Below are 15792 nucleotides of genomic sequence, written 5' to 3'. Positions count from 1 at the left end.
GGATGTGGATCATCCAGAAAGTACCACAGAGAGGGGAGTTCAGCGAGAAGAGGAAGTCCGAGGAGGCTGGGAGTGACTCTCTGCTCAGCAAAAACAGCCTTAGAGAGAAGGAGAAAATGGAAGCGTGCAATAGAGGGAAAAGATGGGGTCACACAAAGAAAAAGAGCTAGAGTTGACCTTTCTTCCACTCAGGGAATGAGATGCAAACTGGGAGACAAACCTAAGACGAGAGTCCACCAGGAATGGCAGAATCTCCCTAAAGATTGGAGGTGATGGCCATGGCTGAGGTCAAAGTTCCGACGGAGGCCACAGACAAGGTGAGTGTCAGGCATGCCCCCATCTCTTGCCCTGGAAGCTTGCAGGGATGCCAAACCAAAATCAAGAGCAATTCCTGCCTCTGTGCCCCCTGTACGTAAACCCTCCATTAAATCTGAAAGAGGAGGGTTCTGGTAGCTTGGGGGCTATCTGTTTTTATGTGCCATTTACTAACTTAATGTGGGTCCCTCAATTCTCTCTTAATTAAACTTATTTTCTGACATTTTTGGGATAAGAAGTTCAGAAGGAGGGTTGGGCAGATCATGACTATTTCCTATTCCAGATATTGTTAACCTTTGTCACCCAGGAGGCAGCTATCCAGGAAACAAACTACTGAGGAAGTTCATAATTGGGTGCAATGACATGTGAATTATAAAGATGTTAACCATCCCTCCAATTTGCTGTCAAGCCATGATGTGATGGGGTCCTGTTCTGTAATCACCCAACTAATGCATGAAAGGGACTACGGCAATCATTTTAAGTTATGTGTTTGCTTGAATTTCAGGAACTTTCAAAGCATACCAAAGGAGAAAATCTGAGGGATAAAGTTTGTGCTAATAATAAGTATTATTATTATTGCCAGTATTCGTTGAGTTCCTGCTATACTCCAAACCTGTGCATACATTACTTCTAACAGTCCCAACGATCCTTCAAGGGAAGTATCATTATCCCCATTTAATAGACGAACAATTTGAGGCTCAGAGATATTGGGTCACACTAAAAAAATCACACTGGCAAATGAGACAAAACTGAAATCCACTTCTTTTTCTCTAAAATTTGAGCTTTTGCCACTATACCAGAGGTCAGAAACCTTTTTCCAGAAGTGTAGCAAGGAGGGGCGCAGAAGGGAAGACTTGTCCCCAGGCACAAGTCTGAGGGGGTGCCAGATGAGGCACGGAATGACATTCTGAGGCACCACAAATATGAAAGGTGCCTGACTGAGGCAGCCAGACAAGAGGGGGGAAGGCATTTCTATTGATTCCTCACTGCTTCCAAAGTCTATTCATCTTTAAATTGGGGGTGGGGGGGCACAATTTAGGGATTGCCCTGGGTTGGGGTGGGGAATGGAATTTAGAATTTACCCTCACTAAGCCTCTGTATGGAAACGCTGGTGGCATGGTGGTTAAGTGCTACGGCTGCTAACCAAGAGGTTGGCAGTTCAAATCCTCCAGGCGCTCCTTGGAAACTCTATGGGGCAGTTCTACTCTGTCCTATAGGGTCGCTGTGAGTCAGAATCGACTCGACGGCAGTGGGTTTGGAAGCTTCTGTGTAAATGATCAGAAAGTAACTGTTTTAGGCTTTGTGGGCTGTATGCTCTCTGTCACAACTGCTCAACTCTGCCATTGTAGCATTAAAGCTGTCATTAAAAAAAAAAAAAACCAGTGCCGTTGAGTTGATTCCAACTCATAGCGACCCTATAGGATGGGGTAGAACTGCCCCATAGAGTTTCCAAGGAGCGCCTGGTAGATTCAAACTGCCTACCCTCTGATTAGCAGCCGTAGCGCTTAACCACTATACCACCAGGGTTTCCAAAGCTGTCATAGGGATAAGTAAATGAATAAATATGGCTATGTTCCCATAAAACTTTATTTACAGACACCGAAAATTGAATTTCATATTGTTTTGACATGTCACAAAATGTTATTCTTGAGATTTTTTTCCAACTATTTAAAAATGGTAAAATCATTCTTGTGGACCATACAAAAACAGGTGATGGGCCAGGTTTGGCCCACAGGCCATAGTTTGCTGACCCATGTGCTATATAAAATTGCCTGTGTAACAATAACCTATGAAAATAATTAAGTGAAAGCAACTAAGCTACACATTTTACCAAAGGGAGCCAAGTCAGTTATAGGAAAGCTTATGGCTCGATCACCAAATTAAATGTGTAGATTTAGGCATATCTCAAAAATGTCTGGATCTTGCTCTCCTCATCTTTCAAATGAGGTCCCTTACAGCTGTACTATTCGTTGATTCTAATCAGTGTATGCCTGAGCCGGATAATTTCCATGAAGTCAAAATTTAGAGATGGAGTAAGTTTTAGAGAGCCAGAATCATGAACTTCATTAAGAAAAATATAGAAAATATTCTTTTGACTCCTTTTCATTGGTGGTAATACTGAAGTTCAAAGACACATAAGAAAGAAAGCTCCAATTTAAGATTTAACTCTACACTAAATGGTGGTAATAAGATGTCTGCATTTGAATTATCATTCTAGAAGATGCGTTTTTAGGACCAACTCTGGGCCAAAAAAAAGAAGTATGCCAAGGGTGATCCACCTTCCACTTTTGGGTGTCCTGCTTTGGCATTGCTCTCAGAGCTGTACCTGTACCCAGTCTTTCGTTTTGTGTTTGATGATCCTTTCCTTTCTGCTCCCTCATCAAACTTTCCCTATTTTGTTTAGCCCTTTCTGGTTCCTGGTAAGGTAAATCATGTTATGTGCTAATGGGTGATGATGTAAACCAGCGGATGACATTCTTGCCTTTCACAAACCAAGACTTCTATTGACATGATGTCTACAGCTGAAAGGTCCTATAAAGGTCATCCAACATAGTGGTTTTCAATCCTTCTTAAACCTCAAAAAACTTGAGGCCCCCCATATTAGGGACTGAAAGTCCATTATTTTCTAGGAAGGTCAATGATGTACTTACAGAATTCATTCATTAAGTTTTGAAGACATAAAATTCTAATTAAGCTATTAAGAGTAAGTTATGTCAGAAATTTCTTGTAGTTGTTATGAAAACCGAACATTCTATCTAACTGACTTCTTTGTTTTGACAACCACAGGTCTGGTTTACCCTCTCACTTTATGGCTGAGGACCTTGTTGCCCACACAACACAACTGGCTTGCTCATGTCACTGAGCTAGCTAGGGACAAAGCCAGCTCTCACACCTACTTCTCCTATTTCCCATGCAGAACATTTTCCTTTCTCTTCTTTAAGCATAGTCATTGTAATGGCAGTCATTTTAGGGACACTAACAAGCACTTACCAAAAAGTTTTGGTCAGATGAAAGCTTTGGTATAAATCAAATTACATTATGTAAGTAGTCTCCTGCTTTATACTTTTTTTTTGGCTTTTTTTTTATTATTCACTTTTACTGAGCTTCAAGTGAACGTTTACAAATCAAGTCAGTCACATATAAGTTAATATACATCTTACTCCTTACTCTCGCTTGCTCTCCCCCTAATGAGTCAGCCCTTCCAGTCTCTCCTTTCGTGAAAACTTTGCCAGCCTCCAACTCTCTCTATCCTCCCATCCCCCCTCCAGACAGGAGATCCCAACACAGTCTCAAGTGTCCACCTGATATAATTAGCTCACTCTTCATCAGCATCTCTCTCCCACCCACTCTCCAGTCCCTTTCATGTCTGATGAATTGTCTTCGGGGATGGTTCCCATCCTGTGCCAACAGAAGGTTTGGGGACCATGACTGCCGGGATTCCTCTAGTCACAGCCAGACCATTAAGTATGGTCTTTTTATGAGAATTTGGGGTCTGCATCCCACTGATCTCCTGCTCCCTCAGGGGTTCTCTGTTGTGCTCCCTGTGAGGGCAGTCATCGATTGTGGCCGGACACCAACTAGCTCCTCTGGTCTCAGGATATTGTAGGTCTCTGGTTCATGTGGCCCTTTCTGTCTCTTGGGCTTTTAGTTGTCGTGTGACCTTGGTGTTCTTCATTCTCCTTTGCTCCAGGTGGGTTGAGACCAATTGATGCATCTTAGATGGCCGCTTGTTAGCATTTAAGACCCCAGACGCCACATTTCAAAGTGGGATGCAGAATGTTTTCATAATAGAATTATTTTGCCAATTGACTTAGAAGTCCCCTTAAACCATGGTTCCCAAACCCCCGCCCTTGCTCCGCTGACCTTTGAAGTATTCAGTTTCTCCCGGAAACTTCTTTGCTTTTGGTCCAGTTCAGTCCAGTTGAGCTGACCTTCCATGTATTGAGTGTTGTCCTTCCCTTCACCTTAAGCAGTTCTTATCTACTAATTAATCAGTAAAAAGCCCTCTCCCTCCCTCCCTCCCTCCCCCCCCCGTAACCACAAAAGTATGTGTTCTTCTCAGTTTATACCATTTCTCAAGATCTTATAATAGTGGTCTTATACAATATTTGTCCTTTTGCCTCTGACTGATTTTGCTCAGCATAATGCCTTCCAGGTTTCTCCATGTTATGAAATGTTTCACAGATTTGTCACTGTTCTTTATCGATGCGTAGTATTCCATTGTGTGAATATACCACAATTTATTTACCCATTCATCTGTTGATGGACACCTTGGTTGCTTCCAGCTTTTTGCTATTGTAAACAGAGCTGCAATAAACATGGGTGTGCATATATCTGTTTGTGTGAAGGCTCTTGTTTCTCTAGGGTATATTCCGAGGAGTGGGATTTCTGGGTTGTATGGTAGTTCTATTTCTAACTGTTGAAGATAATGCCAGATAGATTTCCAAAGTGGTTGTACCATTTTACATTCCCACCAGCAGTGTATAAGAGTTCCAATCTCTCCGCAGCCTCTCCAACATTTATTATTTGGTGTTTTTTGGATTAATGCCAGCCTTGTTGGAGTGAGATGGAATTTCATGGTAGTTTTAATTTGCATTTCTCTAATGGCTAATGATCGAGAGCATTTTCTCATGTATCTGTTAGCTGCCTGAATATCTTCTTTAGTGCAGTGTGTGTTCATATCCTTTGCCCACTTCTCGATTGGGTTGTTTGTCTTTTTGTGGTTGAGGTTTGACAGAATCATGTAGATTTTAGAGATCAGGCGCTGGTCGGAGATGTCATAGCTGAAAATTCTTTCCCAGTCTGTAGGTGGTCTTTTTACTGTTTTGGTGAAGTCTTTAGATGAGCATAGGTGTTTGATTTTTAGGAGCTCCCAGTTATCTGGTTTCTCTTCATCATTTTTGGTAATGTTTTGTATTCTGTTTATGCCTTGTATTAGGGCTCCTAGGGTTGTCCCTATTTTTTCTTCCATGATCTTTATCGTTTTAGTCTTTATGTTTAGGTCTTTGATCCACTTAGAGTTAGTTTTTGTGCTTGGTGTGAGGTATGGGTCCTGTTTCATTTTTTTTGCAAATGGATATCCAGTCATGCCAGCACCATTTGTTAAAAAGACTATCTTTTCCCCAATTAACTGACACTGGGCCTTTGTCAAATATCAGCTGCTCATATGTGGATGGATTTATATCTGGGTTCTCAATTCTGTTCCATTGGTCTATGTGCCTGTTGTTGTACCAGTACCAGGCTGTTTTGACTACTGTGGCTGTATAATAGGTTCTGAAATCAGGTAGAGTGAGGCCTCCCACTTTCTTCTTCTTTTTCAGTAATGCTTTGCTTATCCGGGGGTTCTTTCCTTTCCATATGAAATTGGTGATTTGTTTCTCTATCCCCTTAAAATATGACATTGGAATTTGGATCGGGAGTGCGTTATATGTATAGATGGCTTTTGGTAGAATAGACATTTTTACTATGTTAAGTCTTCCTATCCATGAGCAGGGTATGTTTTTCCACTTAAGTATGTCCTTTTGAATTTCTTGTGGTAGAGCTTTGTAGTTTTCTTTGTATAGGTCTTTTACATCCTTGGTAAGATTTATTCCTAAGTATTTTATCTTCTTGGGGGCTACTGTGAATGGTATTGATTTGGTGATTTCCTCTTCGGTGTTCTTTTTGTTGATGTAGAGGAATCCAAGTGATTTTTGTATGTTTATCTTATAACCTGAGACTCTGCCAAACTCTTCTGTTAGTTTCAGTAGTTTTCTGGAGGATTCCTTAGGGTTTTCTGTGTATAAGATCATGTCATCTGCAAATAGAGATAATTTTACTTCCTCCTTGCCAATCCGGATGCCCTTTATTTCTTTGTCTAGCCTAATTGCCCTGGCTAGGACTTCTAGCACAATGTTGAATAAGAGCGGTGATAAAGGGCATCCTTGTCTGGTTCCCGTTCTCAAGGGAAATGCTTTCAGGCTCTCTCCATTTAGAGTGATGTTGGCTGTTGGCTTTGCATAGATGCCCTTTATTATGTTGAGGAATTTTCCTTCAATTCTTTTTTGCTGAGAGTTTTTATCATATATGGGTGTTGGACTTTGTCAAATGCCTTTTCTGCATCAATTGATAAGATCATGTGGTTTTTGTCTTTTGTTTTATTTATATGGTGGATAACATTAATGGTTTTTCTGATATTAAACCAGCCTTGCATACCTGGTATAAATCCCACTTGGTCGTGGTGAATTATTTTTTTGATATGTTGTTGAATTCTATTGGCTAGAATTTTGTTGAGGATTTTTGCATCTATGTTCATGAGGGATATAGGTCTGTAATTTTCTTTTTTTGTAATGTCTTTACCTGGTTTTGGTATCAGGGAGATGGTGGCTTCATAGAATGAGTTGGGTAGTATTCCGTCATTTTCTATGCTTTGAAATACCTTTAGTAGTAGTGGTGTTAACTCTTCTCTGAAAGTTTGGTAGAACTCTGCCGTGAAGCCGTCCAGGCCAGGGCTTTTTTTTGTTGGGAGTTTTTGATTACCATTTCAATCTCTTTTTTTGTTATGGGTCTATTTAGTTGTTCTACTTCTGAGTGTGTTAGTTTAGGTAGGTAGTGTTTTTCCAGGAATTCATCCATTTCTTCTAGGTTTGCAAATTTGTTAGAGTACAGTTTTTCATAATAATCTGATATGATTCTTTTAATTTCAGTTGGGTCTGTTGTGATGTGGCCCTTCTCCTTTCTTATTCGGGTTATTTGTTTCCTTTCCTGTATTTCTTTAGTCAGTCTAGCCAGTGGTTTATTGATTTTGTTAATTTTTTCGAAGAACCAACTTTTGGCTTTGTTAATTCTTTCAATTGTTTTTCTGTTCTCTAATTCATTTAGTTCAGCTCTAATTTTTATTATTTGTTTTCTTCTGGTGCCTGATGGATTCTTTTGTTGCTCACTTTCTATTTGTTCAAGTTGTAGGGACAGTTCTCTGATTTTGGCTCTTTCTTCGTTTTGTATATGTGTGCATTTATCGATATAAATTGGCCTCTGAGCACTGCTTTTGCTGTGTCCCAGAGTTTTTGATAGGAAGTATTTTCATTCTCGTTGCATTCTATGAATTTCCTTATTACCTCCTTGATGTCTTCTATAACCCAGTCTTTTTTTCAGGAGGGTATTCTTCAGTTTCCAAGTGTTTGATTTCTTTTCCCTAGTTTTTCTGTTATTGATCTCTAGTTTTATTGCCTTGTGGTCTGAGAAGATGCTTTGTAATATTTCGATGTTTTGGATTCTGCAAAGGTTTGTTTTATGACCTAATATGTGGTCTATTCTAGAGAATGTTCCATGTGCACTAGAAAAAAAATGTATACTTTGCAGCAGTTGGGTGGAGAGTTCTGTATAAGTCAATGAGGTCAAGTTGGTTGATTGTTGTAAGTAGGTCTTCCGTGTCTCTATTGAGCTTCTTACTGGATGTCCTGTCCTTCTCCGAAAGTGGTGTGTTGAAGTCTCCTACTATAATTGTGGAGGTGTCTATCTCACTTTTCAGTTCTGTTAAAATTTGATTTATGTATCTTGCAGCCCTGTCATTGGGTGCATAAATATTTAATATGGTTATGTCTTCCTGATCAATTGTCCCTTTTATCATTATGTAGTGTCCTTCTTTATCCTTTGTGGTGGATTTAAGTCTAAAGTCCTTTTTGTCAGAAATTAATATTGCTACTCCTCTTCTTTTTTGCTTATTGTTTGCTTGATATATTTTTTTCCATCCTTTGAGTTTGAGTTTGTTTGTGTCTCTAAGTCTAAGGTGTGTCTCTTGTAGGCAGCATATAGACGGATCGTGTTTCTTTATCCAGTCCGAGACTCTCTGTCTCTGTATTGGTGCATTTAGTCCATTTACATTCAGCGTAATTATAGATAAGTAAGTGTTTAGTGTTGTCATTTTGATGCCTTTTTATGTGTGTTGTTGACAATTTCATTTTTTCACTTACTTTTTTGTGCTGAGACGTTTTTCTTAGTAAATTGTGAGATCCTCATTTTCGTAGTGTTTGACTTTATGTTTGTTGAGTCATTACGTTTTTCTTGGCTTTTGTCTTGAGTTACGGAGTTGTTATTCCTCTTTGTGGTTACCTTATTATTTACCCTTATTTTTCTAAGTAGAAACCTAATTTGTATTGTTCTATATCGCCTTGTATCCCTCTCCATATGGCAGTTCTATGCCACCTGTATTTAGTCCCTCTTTTTGATTATTGTGATGTTTTACATATTGACTTCAGTGATTCCCTGTAATGAGCATTTTTTTTTAATTAATCTTAAATTGTTTTTGTGATTTCCCTATTTGAGTTGATATCAGGATGTTCCGTTTTGTGACCTTGTGTTGTGCTGGTATCTGATATTATTGGTTTTCTGACCAAACAATATCCTTTAGTATTTCTTGTAGCTTTGGTTTGGTTTTTGCACATTCTCTAAACTTGTGTTTATCTGTAAATATCTTAATTTCACCTTCATATTTCAGAGAGAGTTTTGCTGGATATATGATCCTTGGCTGGCAGTTTTTCTCCTTCAGTGCTCTGTATATGTCGTCCCATTCCCTTCTTGCCTGCATGGTTTCTGCTGAGTAGTCTGAACTTATTCTTATTGATTCTCCCTTGAGGGAGACCTTTCTTTTATCCCTGGCTGCTTTTAAAATTTTCTGTTTATCTTTGGTTTTGGCAAGTTTGATGATAATATGTCTTGGTGTTTTTCTTTTTGGATCAATCTTAAATGGGGTTCGATGAGCATCTTGGATAGATATCCTTTCGTCTTTCATGATGTCAGGGAAGTTTTCTGTCAGGAGATCTGCAACTATTTTCTCTGTGTTTTCTGTCCTCCCTCCCTGTTCTGGGACTCCAATCACTCGCAAGTTATCCTTCTTGATAGAGTCCCACATGATTCTTAGGGTTTCTTCATTTTTTTTTAATTCTTTTATCTGATTTTTTTTCAGCTATGTTGGTGTTAATTCCTTGGTCCTCCAGATGTCCCAGTCTGCATTCTAATTGCTCGAGTCTGCTCCTCTGACTTCCTATTGTGTTGTCTAATTCTGTAATTTTATTGTTAATCTTTTGGATTTCTGCATGCTGTCTCTCTATGGATTCTTGCAACTTATTAATTTTTCCAGTATGTTCTTGAATAATCTTTTTGAGTTCTTCAACAGTTTTATCAGTGTGTTCCTTGGCTTTTTCTGCAGTTTGCCTTATTTCGTTTCTGATGTCTTGAAGCATTCTGTAAATTAGTTTTTTATATTCTGTATCTGATAATTCCAGGATTGTATCTTCATTTGGGAAAGATTTTGATTCTTTTGTTTGTGGGGTTGTAGAAGCTGTCATGGTCTGCTTCTTTATGTGGTTTGATATGGATTGCTGTCTCCGAGGCATCACTGGGAACCTTGTTTTTCCAGAAAATCCGCTAAAAAAATGCAGTCAGATCCCTATCAGAACTGCCTTTCGATTATAACCACCACCTTGTTCCCTGTAAGGATGAGAGTCTGAGATTTGGATCATATATGCTTGGCTGTAGCTGGTTCTGTGTTTTTAGACCAATTAGGGATGGATTTTTGGTCCCTGGGTTTTTTGTGGTTCCTTCTCTCAGGCCGGAAGAGTGGGTTAGGAAAAGACCAAAAGAAAAAAAAGGAGGGGGGGCAGCAAAGCCGCCGCGGAGCCGGAGCCGTTCTCCCTCTGGCTCAGAAAATTCCAATGTTAATGAAGCCGCCTGGGGAGGGTGGGGGAGGGATCAGAGAGATAGGAGAGTAGCACCTCGGAATATAGCCAGAGTTGCTTGTCTTGCTTGGAATGACTATTTTATCTCTGATTCCCGAGGGGCGTGTTGCCTATGTGTGCTGGCTGTGTGGAGATTGCCCCCGGGGATCTGGCCCGCTGAAGCCACAGTCAGATCCTCTGCTGCCAGTCCAAAACCCAGAGTCAACGTTCCCCTGCTGGGAGGCTGCACTCCCGACTCCAAAATCAGTCGCTGCCTCCCGGGGACTTCTCGTCCCGCCAGCCACGTCGCCGCGCTGCTCCCGCGGACTGGCTGGGCCCCCTCCCGGGGTTAGTTCAGGGGAGTGGAGCTGCGCCCCTTGCTTGCTCTGTGACAGCGCCCAGTCAAAAGCCCGGCGGCAAGATTCCCCGGCTGGGATGCTGCACTCCCAGCTCCAAGACCAGTCACTGCCTCCCAGGGACTTCTCCCATGGGCTGCATCGCCACGCCATCCGCGCGGACCGGCTGAGCCCCCTCCCGGGATGAGTTCAGGGGGGTAGGGCTGCGCCCCTTGTTTGCGCCATCAGCTCCCCTGGGCCCTGACCTAAACCGGGCGCCAAGGTTACCTGACTAGGATGCTGGCTCCAGGCTCCGAGAACAGTCGCTGCTTCCCCGTATTTGTTCGTTTTCCGTCTCTAAATCTGTGTTTGTTGTTCAGGGTTCGTAGATTGTTATGTATGTGATCAATTCACTTGTTTTTCCGAGTCTTTGTTGCAAGAGGGATCCGAGGTAGCGTCTACCTAGTCCGCCATCTTGGCCCCGCCTCCCTGCTTTATACTTTTTATAGATTTATTGATCGATTCATTCGTTCAACCAATACTTGTTGTCTACTTCATGCCAAGCACTGTTCTCTGGGATAGAGGTGGCGTGTCTCCTTGGAGCTTGTTTTCTAGAAAAGGGGATAAAGGTAGTAAATAAACATATATATATAACCCGTAAACCTGTTGCCGACGAGTCGGTTCGGACTCATAAAGACCTGATAGGGCAGAGTAGAACTATCCCATAGGGTTTCCAAGGCTGTAATCATTTTTTTTTCTTTTAATTGTGCTTTAGGTGAAAGTTTACAGCTCAAGTTAATTTCTTGTACAAAAATTTATACACATATTGTTATGTGACCCTAGTTACAATCCCTATAATATGACAGCACACTCCCTCTTCCCACCCCGGGTTTCCCTGTCCATTCAACCAACTTCTGTCCCTTTCTGCCTTCTCATCCCACCTCCGGACAGGAGCTGCCCGTTTAGTCTCGCTATCCACTTGAACTAAGAAGCACAAGCTTCATGAGTATTATTTTATGTTTTATAGTCCAGCCTAATCTTTGTCTGAAGAGTTGACTTCAAGAATGGGTTTAGTTCTGGGTTAACAGAGAGTCCGAGGGCCATGTCTTCTGGGGTTCATCTAGTTTCAGTTACCTCTGGTCTTCTTATGTGAATTTGAGTTTCTGCGCCCTGCTTTTCTCCTGCTCCATCAGGGATTCTCTGTTGTGTTCCATGTCAGGGTAGTCACTGTTGGTAGCCATCTCGTTCTTCTGGTCTCAGGCTGATGGAGTCTCTGGTTTATGTGGCCCTTTTGTCTCTTGGGCTAACATTTTCCTTGTGTCTTTGCTGTTCTTCATTCGCCTTTGCTCCAGGTGGGCTGGGACCAACTGATGCATCTTAGATGGCCGCTGGCAAGCTTTTAAGACCCCAGACACCACTCACCAAAGTGGGATGCAGAACATTTTCTTAATAAACTTTGTTATGCCAATTGACCTAGATGTCCCCTGAAACCATGGTCCCCAGACCCCTACCCCTGCTACTCTGTCCCTTGAAGTGTTTGCCTGTGTTCAGGAAACTTCTTAGCTTTTGGTTTTGTCCAGTTGTGCTGACTTCCTCTGTATTGTGTGCTGTCCTTCCCTCCACCTAAGATAATTCTTGTCTGCTATCTAGTTAATGAATTCCCCTCTCCTGCCCTCCCTCCCTACCCTCGTAACCAGCAAAGAATATTTTCTCCTGTGTTTAAACCTTTTCTTTAGTTCTTACAATACTGGTCTCAAACGGTATTTGTCCTTTTACAACTAACTAAGTTCACTCAGCATAATGCCTTCCAGATTCATCCATGTTGTGAGATATTTCGCAGATTCATCATTATTCTTTATCGTTGCATAGTATCCCATTGTGTGAATATACCATAATTTGTTTATCCATTTGTCTGTTGATAGGTACCTATGTTGTTTCCATCTTTTTGCTATTGTGAACAGTGCTGCAATGAATATGGGTGTACATATATCTATTCTTGTGATGGCTCTTATTTCTCTCAGATATATTCCAAGGCGTGGGATTGCTGGATCATATGGTACTTCTATTACTAGCTTTTTAAGGAAGCCCCAAATCAATTTCCAAAGTGGTTGTATCATTTGACATTCCCACTAGCAGTGTATAAGTGTACCAGTCACTCCACAACCTCTCCAACATTTGTCATTTTGTTTTTTTTTTTGGATTAATGCTAGCCTCCTTGGGGTGAGATGGTATCTCACTGTAGTTTTGACTTGCATTTCTCTAATGGCTAATGATTGTGAACATTTCCTCATGTGTCTGTTATCTGCCTGAATGTCTTCTTTGGTGAAGTGCCTGTTCATATCCTTTGCCCACTTTTTAATTCAGCATTTGTCTTTTTGTTGTTGAGGCTTTGCAGTATCATGTAGATTTTAAAGATTAGACCCTGATCAGATAAGTTATAGCCAAAAAATTTTTCCCAGGCTGTAGGTTGTCTTTTTACTCTTTTGGTGAAGTCTTTTGATGAGCATAAGTGTCTGATTTTGGGGCTCTCCCAGTTATCTACTTTCTTTTCTAGAGTTTGTGCATTGTTTGTTATGTTTTGTGTTCTGTTTATGCTGTGTATTAGGGCTCCTAGCGTTGTCCCAATTTTTTCCTTCCATGATCTTCATCATTTTAGATTTTATATGTAGGTCTTTGGTCCTTTTCGAGTTAGTTTTTGTACATGGTGTGAGATATGGGTCTTGTTTCATTTTTTTTGCAGATGGATATCCAGTTATGCCAGCACAATTTGTTAAAGAGACTGTCTTTTCCCCATTTAATGGACTTTGAGCCTTTGTCAAATATCAGCTGCTCATAGGTGGATGAATATATGTCTGGATTCTCAATTCCGTTCCATTCGTCTATGTGTCTGTTGTTGTACCAGTACCATGCTGTTTTGACTGTTGCGGTGGTATAATAGTTTCCAAAACCAGGTAGTGTGAGGCCTTTCACTTTGTTCTGCTTCTTCAGTAAATGCTTTACTTATCTGATGCCTTTTCCATTTCCATATGAAGTTGGTGATTTGTTTCTACATCTTATTAAAAATTGTCATTGTGATTTGGATCAGGATTGCATTGTATCTGTAGATCGCTTTGGGTAGAATTGACATTTTCGCAATGTTGAGTCTTCCTATCCATAAGCAAGTATGTTTTTCCATTTATGTCAGTCTCTTTTGGTTTCTTGTAGTAGTGTCTTGTAGTTTTCTTTGTATAGGTCTTTTACGTCTCTGTGTAGATTTATTCCTAAGTATTTTATTTTCTTGGGGGCTATTGTAAATGTTATTGATTTGGTGATTTCCTCTTCGAAGTTCTCTTTGTTGATGTAGAGGAATCCAACTGATTTTTCTATGTTTATCTTGTATCCTGATACTCTGCTGAACTCTTCCATTAGTTTCAGTAGTTTTTTTTGAGGATTCTTTAGGATTTTCTGTGGATAAGATCATGTCATCTGCAAATAGAGATAATTTTACTTCTTGCTTGCTAATCTGGATGCCCTTTATTTCTTTATCTAGCCTAATTGCTCTGGCTAGGACCTCCAGCACAATGTTGAATAAGAGTGGTGATAATGGGCATCCTTGTCTGGTTCCCGATCTCAAGGGGAATGCTTTCAGGCTCTCTCCATTTAGGATGATGTTGGCTATTGGCTTTGTATGAATGCCCTTTATTATGTTGAGGAATTTTCCTTCTATTCCTATTTTTTATTAATGATATTCATGATATTGTTCTATAATTTCCACATTCGGTTGGATCACCTTTCTTGGGAATAGGCATAAATATGGATCTCTTCCAGTCAATTGGCCAGGAAGCTGTCTTCCATATTTCTTGGCATAGATAAGTGAGCACTTCCAGGACTTCATTTGTTTGTTGAAACATCTCAATTGATATTCCATCAATTCCTGGAGCCTTGTTTTTTGCCAGTGCCTTCAGAGCAGCTTGGACTTCTTCCTTCAGTACCATTGGTTCCTGATCATATGCCACCTCTTGAAATGGTTGAATATCGACTAATTCTTTTTGGTATAATGACTCTGTGTATTCCTTCCATCTTCTTTTGATGCTTCCTGCATCGTTTAATATTTTCCCCCATGGAATCCTTCACTCTTGCAACCCGAGGCTTGAATTTTTTCTTCAGTTCTTTCAGCTTGAGAAATGCTGAGTGTATTCTTCCCTTTTGGTTTTCCATCTCCAGCTCTATGCACATGTCATTATAATACTTTACTTTGTCTTCTTGAGAGGCCCTTTGAAATCTTCTGTTCAGTTCTTTTACTTCATCAATTTTTCCTTTTGCTTTAGCTGCTCGACGCTCAAGAGCAAGTTTCAAAGTCTCCTCTGACATCCATCTTGGTCTTTTCTTTCTTTCCTGTCTTTTCAGTGACCTCTTGCTTTCTTCATGGATGATGTCCTTGATGTCATTGCACAACTCGTCTGGTCTTCGGTCACTAGTGTTCAATGCGTCAAATCTGTTCTTCAGATGGTCTCTAAATTCAGTGGGATATACTCAAGGTCATATTTTGGCTCTTGTGGACTTGCTCTGGTTTTCTTCAGTTTCAGCTTGAACTTGCATAAGAGCTATTGATGGTCTGTTCCACAGTTGGTCCCTGGCCTTATTCAGACTGATGATATTGAGCTTTTCCATCGTCTCTTTCCACAGATGTAGTCAATTTGATTTCTGTGTGTTCCATCTGGCGAGCTCCATGTGTACAGTTGCTGTTTATGTTGGTGAAGGAAGGTATTTGCAATGAAGAAGTCACTGGTCTTGCAAAATTCTATCATTCAATCTCTGGCATTGTTTCTATCACCAAGGCCAGATTTTCCAACTACTAATCCTTCTTCCTTGTTTCCAGCTTTCACATTCCAGTCACTAGCAATTATCATTAATATCACACTCAAGCAAAATTTTGCTGGAGATCATTCAAAAACGGCTGCAGCAGTATATCGACAGGGAACTGCCAGAAATTGAGGCTTGTTTCAGAAGAGGACGTGGAACCAGGGATATCATTGTTGATGTCAGATGGATCCTGGCTGAAAGCAGAGAATACCAGAAGGATGTTTACCTATGTTTTATTGACTATGGAAAGGCATTCGACTGTGCGGATTATAACAAACTATGGATAACATTGCGAAGAATGGGAATTCCAGAACACTTAATTGTGCTCATGAGGAACCTTTACATAGATCAAGAGGCGGTTGTTCAGGCAGAACAAGGGGATGCTGATTGGTTTAAAATCAGGAAAGATGTGCGTCAGGGTTGTATTCTTTCACCATACCTATTTAATCTGTATGCTGAATAAATAATCCGAGAAGCTGGACTATATGAAGAAGAATGGGGCATCAGGATTGGAGGAAGACTCATTAACAACCTGTGTTATGCAGATGACAGAACCTTGCTTGAGGAAAGTGAAGAGAACTTGAAGCACTTACTAATGAAGATCA

The 15792-nt window shown here is 40.6% G+C and overlaps 1 long non-coding RNA gene across 1 annotated transcript in view; it reads left to right on the top strand.

Moving 5' to 3' along the window:
* The first annotated feature begins 201 nt into the window (after nucleotides 1-201).
* The window catches only part of LOC126069594 (uncharacterized), an 83151-nt gene continuing 67560 nt past the window's right edge, over nucleotides 202-15792 (top strand). The window contains exon 1 of the long non-coding RNA XR_007515979.1: nucleotides 202-317. This is a non-coding gene — a long non-coding RNA (uncharacterized LOC126069594). The remainder of the gene's footprint in view (nucleotides 318-15792) is intronic.

Source organism: Elephas maximus, chromosome X, assembly GCF_024166365.1.
Source record: "Elephas maximus indicus isolate mEleMax1 chromosome X, mEleMax1 primary haplotype, whole genome shotgun sequence".
NCBI lineage: Eukaryota > Metazoa > Chordata > Mammalia > Proboscidea > Elephantidae > Elephas > Elephas maximus.
Note: the sequence above shows the minus strand (reverse complement) of the source record. Positions and strands in the feature narration are given on the sequence as shown.